At 47.5% G+C, this 13,331-nt stretch overlaps 1 protein-coding gene across 1 annotated transcript in view; it reads left to right on the top strand.

Annotated features, from left to right (window-relative positions):
• Nucleotides 1–12,315: 12,315 nt before the first annotated feature.
• LRRC3C (leucine rich repeat containing 3C) overlaps nucleotides 12,316–13,331 on the top strand; it is a 10,839-nt gene continuing 9,823 nt past the window's right edge. The window contains exon 1 of the mRNA XM_019507109.1: nucleotides 12,316–12,956. The gene's annotated coding sequence lies outside the window, so the exon portion shown is untranslated. The remainder of the gene's footprint in view (nucleotides 12,957–13,331) is intronic.

A 13,331-nucleotide genomic window follows, 5' to 3' on the forward strand; every position in this document is an offset into this window, starting at 1 on the left:
GGCTCAGTGAGCAACTGTTTACCAGGGCACCCGAGGAGAAAACCAGAAGTAATGGCCACAAACTCCTGGAAGATCAATTTAGCCTCAAAATTAGGAAAAACTTCTTCACAGTCAGGGTGTCCAGACTGTGGAAGAAGCTCCCTCCAGAGGTGGTGTAGTCACCTACCCTGGAGATCTTCAAGAAGAGACTAGACAGTCACCTTGCTGGGGTCACCTGAACCCCAGTTATCTCTCCTGCTTGGTGCAGGGGGCTGGACACGATGATCTTCCGAAGTCCCTTCTGGTCTTACAATCTATGAATCTATGAAACCGCAGCTAATGCTATACAGCACCATGTCCTTAGTAAGCACCTTCCTACCCTAAGAGATAGCTCCAAACTTGTGCTGATCTAAAATCATCCTGAAAACTGGAATTCAGCTTCACTGAAAACCACATTGATTCAACCTTGCTTTGGCAACTCCTTGGGAGCCATCATGAAACCTGACTCTAGGTTGTGCAAATATGCCTGCAAAGGGGAACTGTAGGGCTGTGGTCATGCAATGGCCAAACAGCAGGAGAAACCAAAACTCTTGTGGGGAGCAGGCACCATGTATAAAAGATTTATTTGTCCAGCCAGGGTGGCACATGATTCATCTATCATCCAGTCAGGGAGCAGAAACATTACTGTGTCACTCAGATGCCCAAGCATCCAGGGAGGCAAGTGAGTCATAAACTGGTCAATTCCCACAGCAGTGCTGGCAGCACATGAATTCTGACAAATCCCAGAGCTGGAACTGGCATATGACAAGTCTCCATAGAGGGTGAAGTGTGGTGTAGTGATCAGTGAACTAATTGTGATCCATTCACAGGAGCTGGACAGGACTGAAATCCTGCCTCCCCCCTATGAGCAGGCTCACCACATCTAGCACAGAGCTCTTTCTTTCTGCTCTCTTTTTCCCTCTGGTGTCATTTATCAAGTGTTTTGAAGCAGGGAATGAAGGCAATAAGCCAAGAGCTCTTGATGATGATCTCAGCACAATAGTAATTCTTATTTCCTTCTCCATTTATTGCCAGGCAGCTGAGGTGGGTGTTGTTTTATTAGGTTTAGCCCATCTTGATTTCTCCCCTGTCTTGGTAGAAGATATTGTCTGGCAACTAGAGAAAAGGATCAGAGGGAAGGAGGGATGGACACAGGCCTGGGGAATCCCAGGGATAAAGAGGAGGAGCTTTTCTTTTCTAGCAAGCAACACCCTAATGAATGCTTGGATGCCTGGCTAGGATTATGGGCACTGAGTGCGATTAGCAGAACCACACACATGATCCCAGCAGCAGCACAAGCCAGGGGGCTGACTCACCCAGCAGTGCTTCCCATCCCACTCCCAACAGCAGCAGGATTTCTGTTTCTTTACTTTGGTGGTACTTTTATTTCTTCAAATCAATATAGCCTAAAATTCAACAGATCCTAGGTTCACAGGAAAGTAGGGCTAGAAGGGACCTCTGGAAGTCATCTAGTTCAGCCCCCTGCTCAAAACAGGATCATCCCTGAATAAGGATCCCAGCCAAGTGCCTGTCGAACCTGTTCTTGAACATTTCCAGGGATGGGGATTCAACCACTTCTCTAGGTGGCCGGTTCCATGCTTGGCCACCCTCATAGTCAGAAAGTTGCTTTTACTCAATTTCCTCTGCTGCACTTCAAGCCATTGCTCCTATAAACCAGGTCCCTTCCCCCACAAGTCCCCCTCCCCCCATTCTCCAGCATCTCCTATAGGTCATGCTTCCAACTGAGCCCTATCTTGCTCTCTTATGCAGTGACCAAGCCATCTGCAGAATATTCTTCATCATCTTCCTCTGACCCAGCAAGTGAGGGGGCAGCTGATTCCTCTCAATTGGAGGTGAGCCCAGTTACCTTAGAGGGCCATCACATCCTGTGCCACTGTTCCTACATCTACAACCCAGTGGACAATCTGTTTTTGATTTTCCAGTGTCCTGCATAGACTTCCTCCTCCTACCTCTACAATCTCAGGCTAGCAACAGACATTGCATTTGTCCCTGAACAAGTTGTGCCTGGGTTTGTTCCAAAACAGAGATATCCCAGGGTTTGTATGTATACATATCACCCTTCTAATCAGGGTATAATTAGTGACTGAATGTAGTGCCACTTTTCTATCATTGATTCAATGATGCAATTCCAGAATAACCATACAGACACACTTTGCGATGTCCTGGGATCAACTGGTAGTACTTTTTATCCTGTTAACCTTTTTTTGATTTATCCTGGGACAAACAGACATGGATGTCTGAATGATTGTACTTTATCCCAGGATAAAAAAGTTTACCCTGGGACAAATGTGACGTCTATTTGTAGCTTCAGTGTTGTAGGTAAATGTTTCCCTGATTCTCAAATAACAGCAATCTTGTCTGTCCTACAGTGAGTGGCCTGCCTGCATTTTGGCTGTGATCAGGCATGACTGGGGCCATCTGAACTCCCAGGCTTCTGGACCTGGGACTTGCATGTAAGATCCCCACTGGATATGGAAAGTATCTGAACCCCTCGGCCTATGGGTCTGAGAGGGAGGATACTTGTCTGGTTGTAGCATTATGGCTTATGGAGTTTTAGAGACACAATTATTGATCCTTGCTCAATTGAATTTGGAACTAAATTGGCACTTGAACTAAAAAAGAACAAAAACCTGGTCTTTCCTCTTACATAGGACACATTCTCTCAATGCCTAACTTACATCCCAGAGGCTTTTATGGCTGCTTCCATGTGCCTCAGGCCCTCCAGGCCTCATCTACTAAGCAGGGATGGGTTTGTTCAGATGCAAGACTGCCACGTAAGACACAGCTCTTGCAGGAAGCAGTATTGGTTTTTCATTAAAGGAGGTGCTTCTCCCTTTCAGCCAGTCATACTGTGAAGGGGATGCTCTGCATTATTGCAGAGGATAGGAGCAAATCCGCAGCCCTGGCTATTCATGACTATTAGAATTCCCATGACATTTAACTCATTTTCTTAAGAAGCGGGGCTGTGAAGGGATTATACATCTACCCTGCTAATTATACTCCACTCCTCAACGCTTTCTGAGTCTTTTCAGTAACCTCCTCCTGAGGTTCTGGCTGCATCTCTTCCCACACCTTTTTTAACACACTCCCCATCTGTGGCCTCACCAAGTCTCAAGGCCTTTTGATTCACCTTCTCCTGGTTCTGGCCAAACTTGCCCTCTACCAGACGAAAAAGGAGGTCCTGGCTGGGGGGAACTCAGGCAACTGGGGGGCTGGTTTCTTTTCAGTCCCTCATGTCTCCAAGCAAACTGATGCATTGGAGGAGCAGTGGGCACTGGCCTGTCCTCTCTGCTTGATGTCACCCCCTTGAAACTCTCATTCTTAGCCTGTCACCTTGATTCCCATCCCTGTTTTATGGTTTGTTGTCCCATGAAATCGGTTGCTACACATGTAGCAGCCTCTAACAACAGAGTGGGGCTCATAGTTTCAGGGGATGAGGGGGTGCAGGCCTACCAAGCCACTGTGTAACAGACAGGCCTGAATCTTTCCTATTGGTTCAGCTGGGCTAGTCAAGAAAGTTTTTTCCAAAACTGGAAAAAACATGAAGGATTTTAAACAAACCTCTTCTGAACAGAGGTCTCTTCTCATGTGCAGGCCAGTTCCACAACCCACTTATACAGAGAAGTTTGAATCCCATTGGCTTGCCAAAATCAGCAGGTAGATCTTCAAAATAGAAAACAAGAAAACCCCTCAGCAAGTTTGGTACCGAGCCAAAAAACTTGGCCATAGGTGGCACAGTGGGTACCATGATTCCAGAATATCTGGCCACAGTGGTGGGAGCTGAACACTTAGAAACCTAGCCTCTTTAGTAAAGCTGGCTGAAGGGGCCGTATTCATTGCTGTCACCTTTTCCAGCAGGGTAGAGTGGGTGCTGAGTGCTGTCTGTCTGACTAGGTAGCAGTTTACATGCAGTGACCTTGATGCTAATGACAGCAGGGGCTTCAAGGCATTTGGGGAGCTGATCCTTGCCCTCTGAGGTCCCTATACTGCTTCAGTGCTTCTTTGTGGGGGTGGTGGGAAGCAGTCCTGAGTTATTTCCCTCCCTTCCCCTGCCTGGAGGCTGTGCAGCCTGGGTAGTTAGTACAACAGTTTGTAGTGTGACCAATCAGGCCACCATTCGGCAATGCTCTTGGGCACACTCTTACACTTACCAAAGGCCTTAGCCTTATAGAGTATCCTGGGAGCGCTCTTCAAGGGGATAACTCCTCAAGTAATTCTGATGACTTCACTCTTTGACTCTAAAGAAGCACCTGGTCTCTAAGCCATAGTCCAGCCCAGGTTTGGCTGGAAACACAGACTGCATTTGCCAAAAGCTTCATCAGGCCAGAGATTTAACACTGCAGAGGTGCCTCCCAGTATTTTCAGACACCCAGCAGGACTTTCAAAATATCTGCCTACCTCTTTTGGCATGCAAATAGTTAAAAATCTGTCTCACACATGCTAATGGGATGGTGGTGTCCATTGTCCTGTCCCAGCCTTATCTCCCCCTCCATTGCCTTGTTCCTTCATTTTGCAGTAATTCATCAGACACATTTTTCTTCCTTTGTTTTTCTTCTTTTCAGCATGGCCTGGGAAGATTTACAGGTAATAGACACCTCTTCAGCAGGACCCCAGGGTCGCTGGTGCAGTCCAGCTCAGGTGGCCTGGCAGGTTTCAGGGCATTGAGTTTCTTGCTGGGCATATGATACCTGGGATCTGAGCAGGTGGAGGAGGAAGAGGTCGCCCTGGTGGCCCCGTAAGCCTGACAGCCTCATCAGTGAGCAAGAAGGGGCTGGATCCTGAAGCATGATAGGAAGCAGTCAAGCCAGCAAGCATTCTGGCTTTTAAGTGTATTAGCGTGTACAGAAGGGAAGATGGCTGCTTTCCTTTTAAAGCCTATTTCCATCCTGTTCCCACAGAAGTCTGTTGGCGCCTCTCACTCCCTGTAGGCAAACTCCTGTTATCCCAGCTCTGCATCACACTCAGCCTACACCTCTGCCCAATGACCCCATCAGTCTGGACCTAAGAAAAGAACACCCAGAACATATTAGAGCAAAATGGCATCCAAGATCTTTACAGCTCTAGGAACTGCTAGCCTGCAAACAACCATTTGGGGATGTTAACATGTAATGCAGCAGAGAGCAGTATGGGTTCGGTTTTGAATGTGATATTTCAACCGGGCTGTCACAGCCTAGGGGCTGAGGTGGGTGCATCACAGGGCAAGAGGGATTTCACTTGTTAATCACCTCCCCTTCTGCAGGTGCTCTTCCAAGAAGACTTCCTGTAGCAACAGCTCACCAGAGTCAATGGCTTTGCAGTGGGTAGGGATAGGATGGAAACTGGGAGGAAAACCTAATCTCCTTTTCTTGTGTGGGTGGGCATGTTTCTTCCCAAAGAGACATGCTTTCCCATGCAGGTCAGGTGTATGATCTCCCTTGCAATGGGAAGCCCGGAGTGCTGGTTGACTATACCAGATGGGGGAAGCAGAAATGAGCTTGTAACAGGGCAGCCTGCCCCCTTAAGGATCCAGGGGTCTGGAGCCAGTTCAATTAAGAAATCAAACTGGGAAGGAACAAATGGTTATAAAAGACAATAAGTGAGTCAGGTGAGAGAGAGTGCTTTATGGAAAGCGTACTGTGCTGAGAGAGCCAAAAAGAACTGTCTGGGAGCTGCTCAGAGGCAACATAAGATACTCTGGGGGAAGAAAGGTTTTTGTTTTGATGTTTTTCCCAAGTTAGATTGGAGAATAAGGAAAGAAACCAGATGTGGCAGTGAGCCCTGCCTTGGTTGCAATGTCCGTGCATTGGATTTAGTGGGGTCCCCACCCTGGTTGGTTGGGTCCCAGGGGAGGTGGGGCATGGTGGATAGCTCACAAGAGAAGCTAATCAGTTTGCATGGCAGGGGGAGGGTAATTACACATTAGTCACAGGAGAACTGGAATTTGCTGATAGCAGGAGGCTGTTGATTTTCATTCTTTCCCCTTGAGGGCTCTTTCTTCTGGGTCTCAAATTACCCACTCAGCATCAAGACAAGTGCAGGCAGGGGAGAAACTTAGAGTCATGGCAGGAGAGTTCAAGTCATGGCATGAGTCAAGGACCTGGGAGAGGGGAAACACCTTGTACAGCTCCAAGCACACAGCCCGAACTCCATGATCAGATGTTAGTGGAGAATATGTCCTAAGAGTTGATTTAGGGGGCTGTAAAACTGAATGCAAGTATCAGCATGCAGCCAGCAGGTGGCACTGTGTGGCACACTGCAGAGTTCCTGCTTCCAGTAGTGCCCAGCTGTTCCCAGCTGGGGCAAAGCCCTTGCGGGAAGAGGTTGTAGAAAGTACCCAGGCTTCAAAAACCTCTCACGTGTCTGATCTAGCCAAGATTTTGTCTACAGCAGGGTATTAGCCAGCACAGGGATCATGCCCAGAGTGGACCAGATGGAGTCTGGCATAGTTTATGCCAATGTGGATGGAGCCTGGGTGCAGCAGCCTAGGGACTAAAATTCCAGCATAACAAGGCCTAATTCCCGTTCCCAACAGTGCTTCATTCCTAACATGCTGGGGTGATGACTGGATTCATGAGGCTTTCTTGCATGCCGGATTGGCAATTGCAACATGGCCGGCATCCTCAGATTTCCAGGGGGCACAAGCAGGTCTTGCTCACTGAACCTCAGAAGATTTCTGTGAGGAGGTTGGATTCCCCCCCTTTTACAGATAGGGAAGCTGAGAGGTACGGGGAAGAAAAATAGCTTTTCTGAAGCTGTAAACTGAGTTGGTGTTTGAGAGCCCAGGAATCCTGGTTCTCAGTTACGCCACCGCTTCATTTAAATACCAGGCTCAGCTCTGTTCCCACAGCTGGGAATGGAACCCAGCTGGGGTGACTCCCTCCTTGATCTAACCTACAAGCACCCACTTTCCTCTATGCCAGGGAGAGAACCCGGACTCCTGATCCGTCCACCCCCACCTCTTTTCATGCTGTGATGCATGCAGCAGGGGGCCCATGGCAGCCAGAAGACACCTGGAGGACCCTGCAGTGACATATGAAAGCAAGTAGGAAAAAGTGATGCAGTGGCCTCCAAGCTAATTTGCAGCTGCAGGTGACAATCTGCTTTGACTCAGAGGCTCCTCAATGGAGTCTGCAGTGGAACAAACAGAGCCTACCTGCCTTCACAACATCAGGGAGCAACTAGAACCAAAGGAAAATGAGTGAGCACAGGGCCACTAATGGGACCATTGAAACCCCTGATGCTGGGAGGCTAATTAGCTCCCTGATTAGACCTGGTTTCCTGTGCTAAATGAAACACCCAGGACAAGGCCATCAGCATCATTACTGCTTTGATTCTAAGCACAGAGCAGGCAGCACAGGCTGCTTCCCCAATTCTGCATTTCCTCAGCTGGTCAAGCACATTACAAAACCCACACCAGACAGGCTGGGCTGGGCCGGGCCTTTGTGCTGTCTTGCCCTGTTTGCATTGCATATCAGGCCCCTGGAGAGAGAACATTATGCTTCAGTTGAGAGATGTTGGGCAAACGCCTCTTCTCTCTGATGCAGCTGACTCTTCACAGAGTTCAGTTTGCCCCTGTTGTGTGTGATGGCCCTGATTCTCCTGTAGGGAGCTGATGGGATAGCCAATGTAACAGTCACCACACAGTTGTCACTACTGCACCTAATGACTTGCCAGAGCTTCATAGCAGTAGTGAGACTAACATTCAACTCTTCCTGCTTGATAACCAAAGTCTTCTCTACCCTGCAAGTAAAAGAGGAATCTCTGTTAGCTGCATGGGGTCTATGATAAACAGGGGAACGGTTCTGGTTTGATACAGTAGAAAGGCAGTGCACATGGATGCAAACACATCATTCCAGGACCTGATGTTCTGAGGTGCTCAGATCATGCAACTCCCTCTGGATATAGTTAAAATATAAACAGATCTAATCCATCACTGGTTAGCACTGGCTTCAAGCATTTGTTTTCTGGTATGTGTCACAGGAAAAGGAAATGAATATTAAAAAAAATCCTTGCTGACTGCAATGAAAAGTGATTCAAGAATATAAAATAATCCATAATCCAGGCCAGGCAGAGCTCAGCAAATGTCCTTCCTTTGCACCCAGGAATAGGGAAGGATCTCCTCACGCAAGACTAGCAGGGACTTAAGTGAAGTCGCTCTGGTGTCTTTTGCTGCTGGAGTCAAAGGGCATCAGTTAGTCTAGTAACCAAGATAAAACTTCCCCAAAGGTTTGGGGGAAAATGGGCAATTCCCCAAGTCTTCTCCCCACCACTTCCCCACAAGCTGCTACTAACAGTTACTCAGGCACAGCAGAGGAAATAGGTGTGGCAGTAAAAACTAACAGCTGGAATCTGTCCTTGCATGCTGCCAGGAATATGCTGTTGAAAGAGCTTGTTTGGCTAGGGGTGATCTGGGATACAACCACATGTCACTTTTATTTTTTTTGGAAGGCGGAAAAAAACCCCCAAGCAAACCAGGAAACTTAATAATGATCAATAACAATAATCCTTATGTATATGATCCCTTCCAGCTCAAGAGGAAACCAGGCCTGGACTAGCCAGGGGATCTGCACCAGAGCTGCTGTTCCAGTTGCTTGGCTCTCCTGGGCTACAAAAAAGCATCATATTTGTCCTGGGATAAACCATTTTATGCTGGGCAAAGTATAATTGTTCAGACATCCATGTCCATTGTCCTGAGATAAATCCTACAAAAGTTCATGGGATAAGGACTACTAACAGTTTATCCCAGGATATTGCAAATTGCGTCTGAACGGTTATCTTGGGATTGGATTATTGAATCAATGGCAGAAAAGAAGCAGTGCATCCATCTGTTCACTAAACCTGATCAGAAGGGTAATATGTGTACATGCTAATACTGGGACATCTCTATTTTAGGACAAAGACAGGCACAACTTGTCCAGGCATAAATGCAATGCCTGTTCCTAGTCATACTGCTCTGTCTATCTATCTCCATTGTGAGCTGCACCTGCAGATATGCATTGGGAGCTCAGGCCTGGAGGTCTGGCTTGAGTTACTCTGGTAGATCTGAATGGGAGAAGGCTGTTATGGATGTGCCATGTTTTGGGTCTTGGGAGCTTTGGCAGAGCTGCGTGTGTAGAGGGCCAAGGGCTGGAATAGCAGGGAATTGTGGATCTGGTCGGTGTTTTATTGGCATGGCAGGATATGGCACGCTTAGGGTAATAAGGCCCTGATCTCTGCTGAAGCTCAGAGGTGTTACTGCAACATGTGTAAACAAATAAGGGCACAGACAGGAGTAACAATTTTTGCCCAATCTGGCCATAGACAGTGGTCTATAGCTGTGACCAAACACAAGAGTACAGCTGTGGTTGAATTGCTGTTGCACCCTGGTTCAGTTGGGTTTCCTAAACTGGTGTTTTGGATTCTCTGGTCCCTGTAGACTTAGGTCTGACACTGCTGCCAGCTGTCTCCAATGGCCCCTTTGCTTTGCATGGGTGATAGCGACTGAGTTGGGTGATTATACTTCAACCCAGTCAGCTTTCCCAAGGTGCTACACTGAGCGGGTGTTTGCAGAAAGCAAGGCCTGTTCACCATAGCATCAAGCTATGTCAAACCAGTGCTCTGTCCTAGAGGTGCAGATTATTTTTAAAGAGCTACAGGACTCCTAGGAGCTGTATGGAGTATTCAGTGCCAGAGAACTACACAGGAGGCTACCAGACTCCTTGTTCCTTCCTCCTGCTCCTGGACTGTGGTACCAAGTGAGTTAAACTTTAGCAGTTTGTGCCAGTGGATGCCAGAGTCCTGAAGGCAAATCAAAGAAAGGACATTCTTTGTGTAAAATGCAGAAAAAAGAATCAAAATGCACAGAAGCTTCTCCAGGGACTGCTCTCATACTAGGCGGTGTGTATTTGCCAAGTGAGAAATGAAACAGAAGCTACAAGTGAAATGCAGGTGGCCATAGTACAACCTACCAGATATTGGGACCTAGAGGGTAACCCTGCACTAGACCAGTGATTCTCAACCTTTTTTGTACTAGGACCCATTTGGAAACATGGATGGCCAGTCGTGACCCAATGCCCCTCACTCGCAACCCACTGCCCCCCACCTCCCAGTGTGTGTGGGCAGAAGGAGGGGGGCAGCCCAAGCAGCTGGAACTCTGCCAGCCTGCAAGAGAAAAGCCATGGTTTCCCATGTTTCCCAAGAAGAAACCATTTTTAAAGTTTGTTTGCAATCCGTTCATATATTCTTGTGACCCATGGGTTGAGAAATGCTGCACTAGACAGTCATCTGTCTCTGGATGCGGCTGCACATGCTGCCTTGCTGTCATCCCTTATTTCCATGACCTGCATCCAAACCAGTACCCTCTTTGCTTTACCACTGTTGCTCCCAGGAAACTTTGGCAGAGACAGAAGTCTTCCCTTTCTCTCTGGATGTAATGAGATCTGGGTTCTTTTGGGTTGTAGGTGGAATGGATTTTGTAGAAAGCAGGCCTCCAGTGATGCCCACTGTGTAGCTAGAAGACCACCCAGGCCAGATTTGAAAAGAGATGGTGAGTCAATAATACCAAAAACTGCAAGGGTGGGGGGAGGTTATCACATGATTTGTACCAGCCAGGATCCAGGTGGAAAGCAGGGATGGTTCATGCCAGCTGAACATGGCTAGTTAGTCTAGCAGTTGACTTCTTGCTTAGAGTCTGAGGGTAGTGGGATGAAATTGAAGACACAGCATCACAGCAGTGGTGAAGGTCATGGTACTGCTCCCCCTTTGCACTGTCTTTATGGCTTTAGCCAGGCCTGTCATTGCCTTTGGGTCCAAGTCTCCATGGATGGCAGCTGTTGATACACAGCATACCAGTGACTGCTGTTCCTGAGAGAGGAAGGATGGAGCTGAAGCAGTGGGCAGGCACTCAGGAGACACATGCTTACTCCCTGGCTTCACCCCAAATGTTCTGTGTGATCTTGGCCAAAGTGCTCACAGACTTTTTTTTTTTTGGAATTTCCAAGCCCTCAGCCGTCTCCTAGAAGTCCACAGGAGATGCAAGTGTTGAAGCCCTTAGAAAACCATGTCTTTAATCCTCTAGGCTAGTGATTCTCAAACAGGGTCCTTTGACCCTGAGAAGCCATGAGATCCTTTCAAGGGTGTTGCAGGATGCCAGGCAATGCTAGCGTGCAAACATGAGTTCAAGATAAACCCAGAGATTTCCGATAGGAAACTATAGTGTTAAAAATATTCTGCCCTGCTGTGGACTTTCTGTGCTCTTTGCAACAGAAGATTTGCTTTAATATTTTTCTGTAGTCAAAAAATGAGTGAAAACTAAGAGCTGGCATTTTCCAAGGGTGCCTTGTGTGTATGAAGGGCTGCCACGAAGGGCTGCCTTGATTCGAAAAAGGCTGAGAACCACTGGTCTAGGCCCAGATAATCTGTCTATAAAATGGAGATAATATTTCATGCCTCCCATCTTTCTTTGTCTTTCCCATTTAGACTATAAATGCTTTGGAGAAGAGACTATCCCTTACTCTGTGCAGAGTCCAGAACAACAAAGTTCTTTGGTGCCACCAGGGACCAAAGAGTGGAGACTCAAGGACACAGGGTGGGCAAGTGTCTGTCACAAGGTACGATGGAGCAATTGTTTAAGGGGGTATTAAGAGAAGGAAGGATGCTTGAACTGAAAACTCTGACAGTACAGTCCTGTCTACCCAGTTTTGAAGAAAGAAAATATTTTCATTATTAGTGTTTATTTGTATTGTGGTGGACGCTGAAGCCTTTGTCATGAGCCAGAACTTCATGGTGCCAGACACTGTACAAATACAGAATGGAAGATCAGTCTCTGCCCCAAGGAGCTTACAGTCTAAGCAGAGATTCCCCCAGGAGAAGCCCTCTTTTACAGCACCCTGAATAATAACTAGTTATGCCTGCCATTCCTTTGGGGCTTTTTTCATTACCCTACAATGGAATGGGTGCAGAGCAGATCTCTGCAGCTGAATCAAAAAGCATAGTATACAAAGCCATTCCCCCCGCCCCTTACTGCTCCTTCGCTTCTTCTCAAGGTTGCTCTGGATTCTTCTTGTAAAAAATCTCCTTAAAAAATGAAATGTTGAAGCTGGATATCCCTCCACTGTCTCTGCCTCCCGCCCTCTTTCAAATCATTCTCCAAGGAGGGTGCCTCAAGTCTTCATCTAATCCATTTGCTAGCAAATAAGGGCTATGTCTCCTGGCCGCAGGGGGTGGGGGGTGGATGGGGGAGGGAGGAAGAGGGAGGAGGTGTAAGTGAAGGGCTGGAAAGTGGAGGCTGCTATAGGGAATCCTGCGGCTAGTGTCTGATGGCTGTGTCTGCCCCAGAATTAACAGGCTTTATTCCCTGGTTGCATGGAGACTCCCTCTCTCTCTCTCCCTCTCTCTCTTTCTCTTTCCAGGTGGAGTTTTCATTCTCCTAAGGATGGATATCATTCTCCGGCAAAGAAAAATCCACACCTCTTTCTCTCTCTCTCTCTCTCTCTCCCTCATACTCACACGCGCACGCATACACACACACATACACTCACACACAGAGGGAGAGTCTTTCAGTGCACTCCCAGCATCTGAGCTCCTGCTTCTTTCCCTCCTGGATGTGTGACTTTCCCTGCAATTTCTTTCTGTTACAGCTCTGAACTGGAGATTTTTTTTCTTTATGATTATTGCTCCTTTTCCCTTGCACATGTAGCTGTGCCTGGCAGCTCTCTCAGCTCCCAACTTCATGCTGTGTGCTAGAATAGAGAGCTGTTTCCAAAGACCAGAATCACCCAGCCCTCCTCCTGCTTCCATTCAAAGAGACACAGAAGCCAAGGGAGGGGAACGGGCTGTGATGCCTATTACCTATGAAGAAATCAGCTGGTGCCTTTCTCTGTCTGGTCTTCCTCCCTCTTCAGTTCCAGGACTTTGAGCAGCTACAGCCAGTAGCTGCAGGGAGATGCAGCTGACTAAAGGTGAGCCAATGTTACTTGCTACTGAGAATGCAATAAATTAAGCTAAGGCATGAGGGTGACAGTTGCCTCAGACAGGTTGAAGCCAAGAATGAGTAAGAGAGAAAGCAAGAGGGGAAACATTGCATTGGCCCAAGGAACAGACCAAGGGTCAAATTCTGCTCTGGGTCACACAGATACAAATTTAGAGTGACTTCACTAACTTTCCATGCCCACTGAAGTACTTGGTTCTGGGATTTATGGGTGAATAATAATGGAAGCTTATATTTAACAGCATCATTTGAAAGATAAGAGCACAGAACTAGGTAGAGACCTGCCAGGCTGTTGTGGCTATTCCTACATGGCTTTGAAAATGAGAGGAGAAGGGGGGGCACGGGG

Source organism: Gavialis gangeticus, unplaced genomic scaffold (genome assembly GCF_001723915.1).
Source record: "Gavialis gangeticus isolate Ggan-Ray unplaced genomic scaffold, GavGan_comp1, whole genome shotgun sequence".
NCBI lineage: Eukaryota > Metazoa > Chordata > Crocodylia > Gavialidae > Gavialis > Gavialis gangeticus.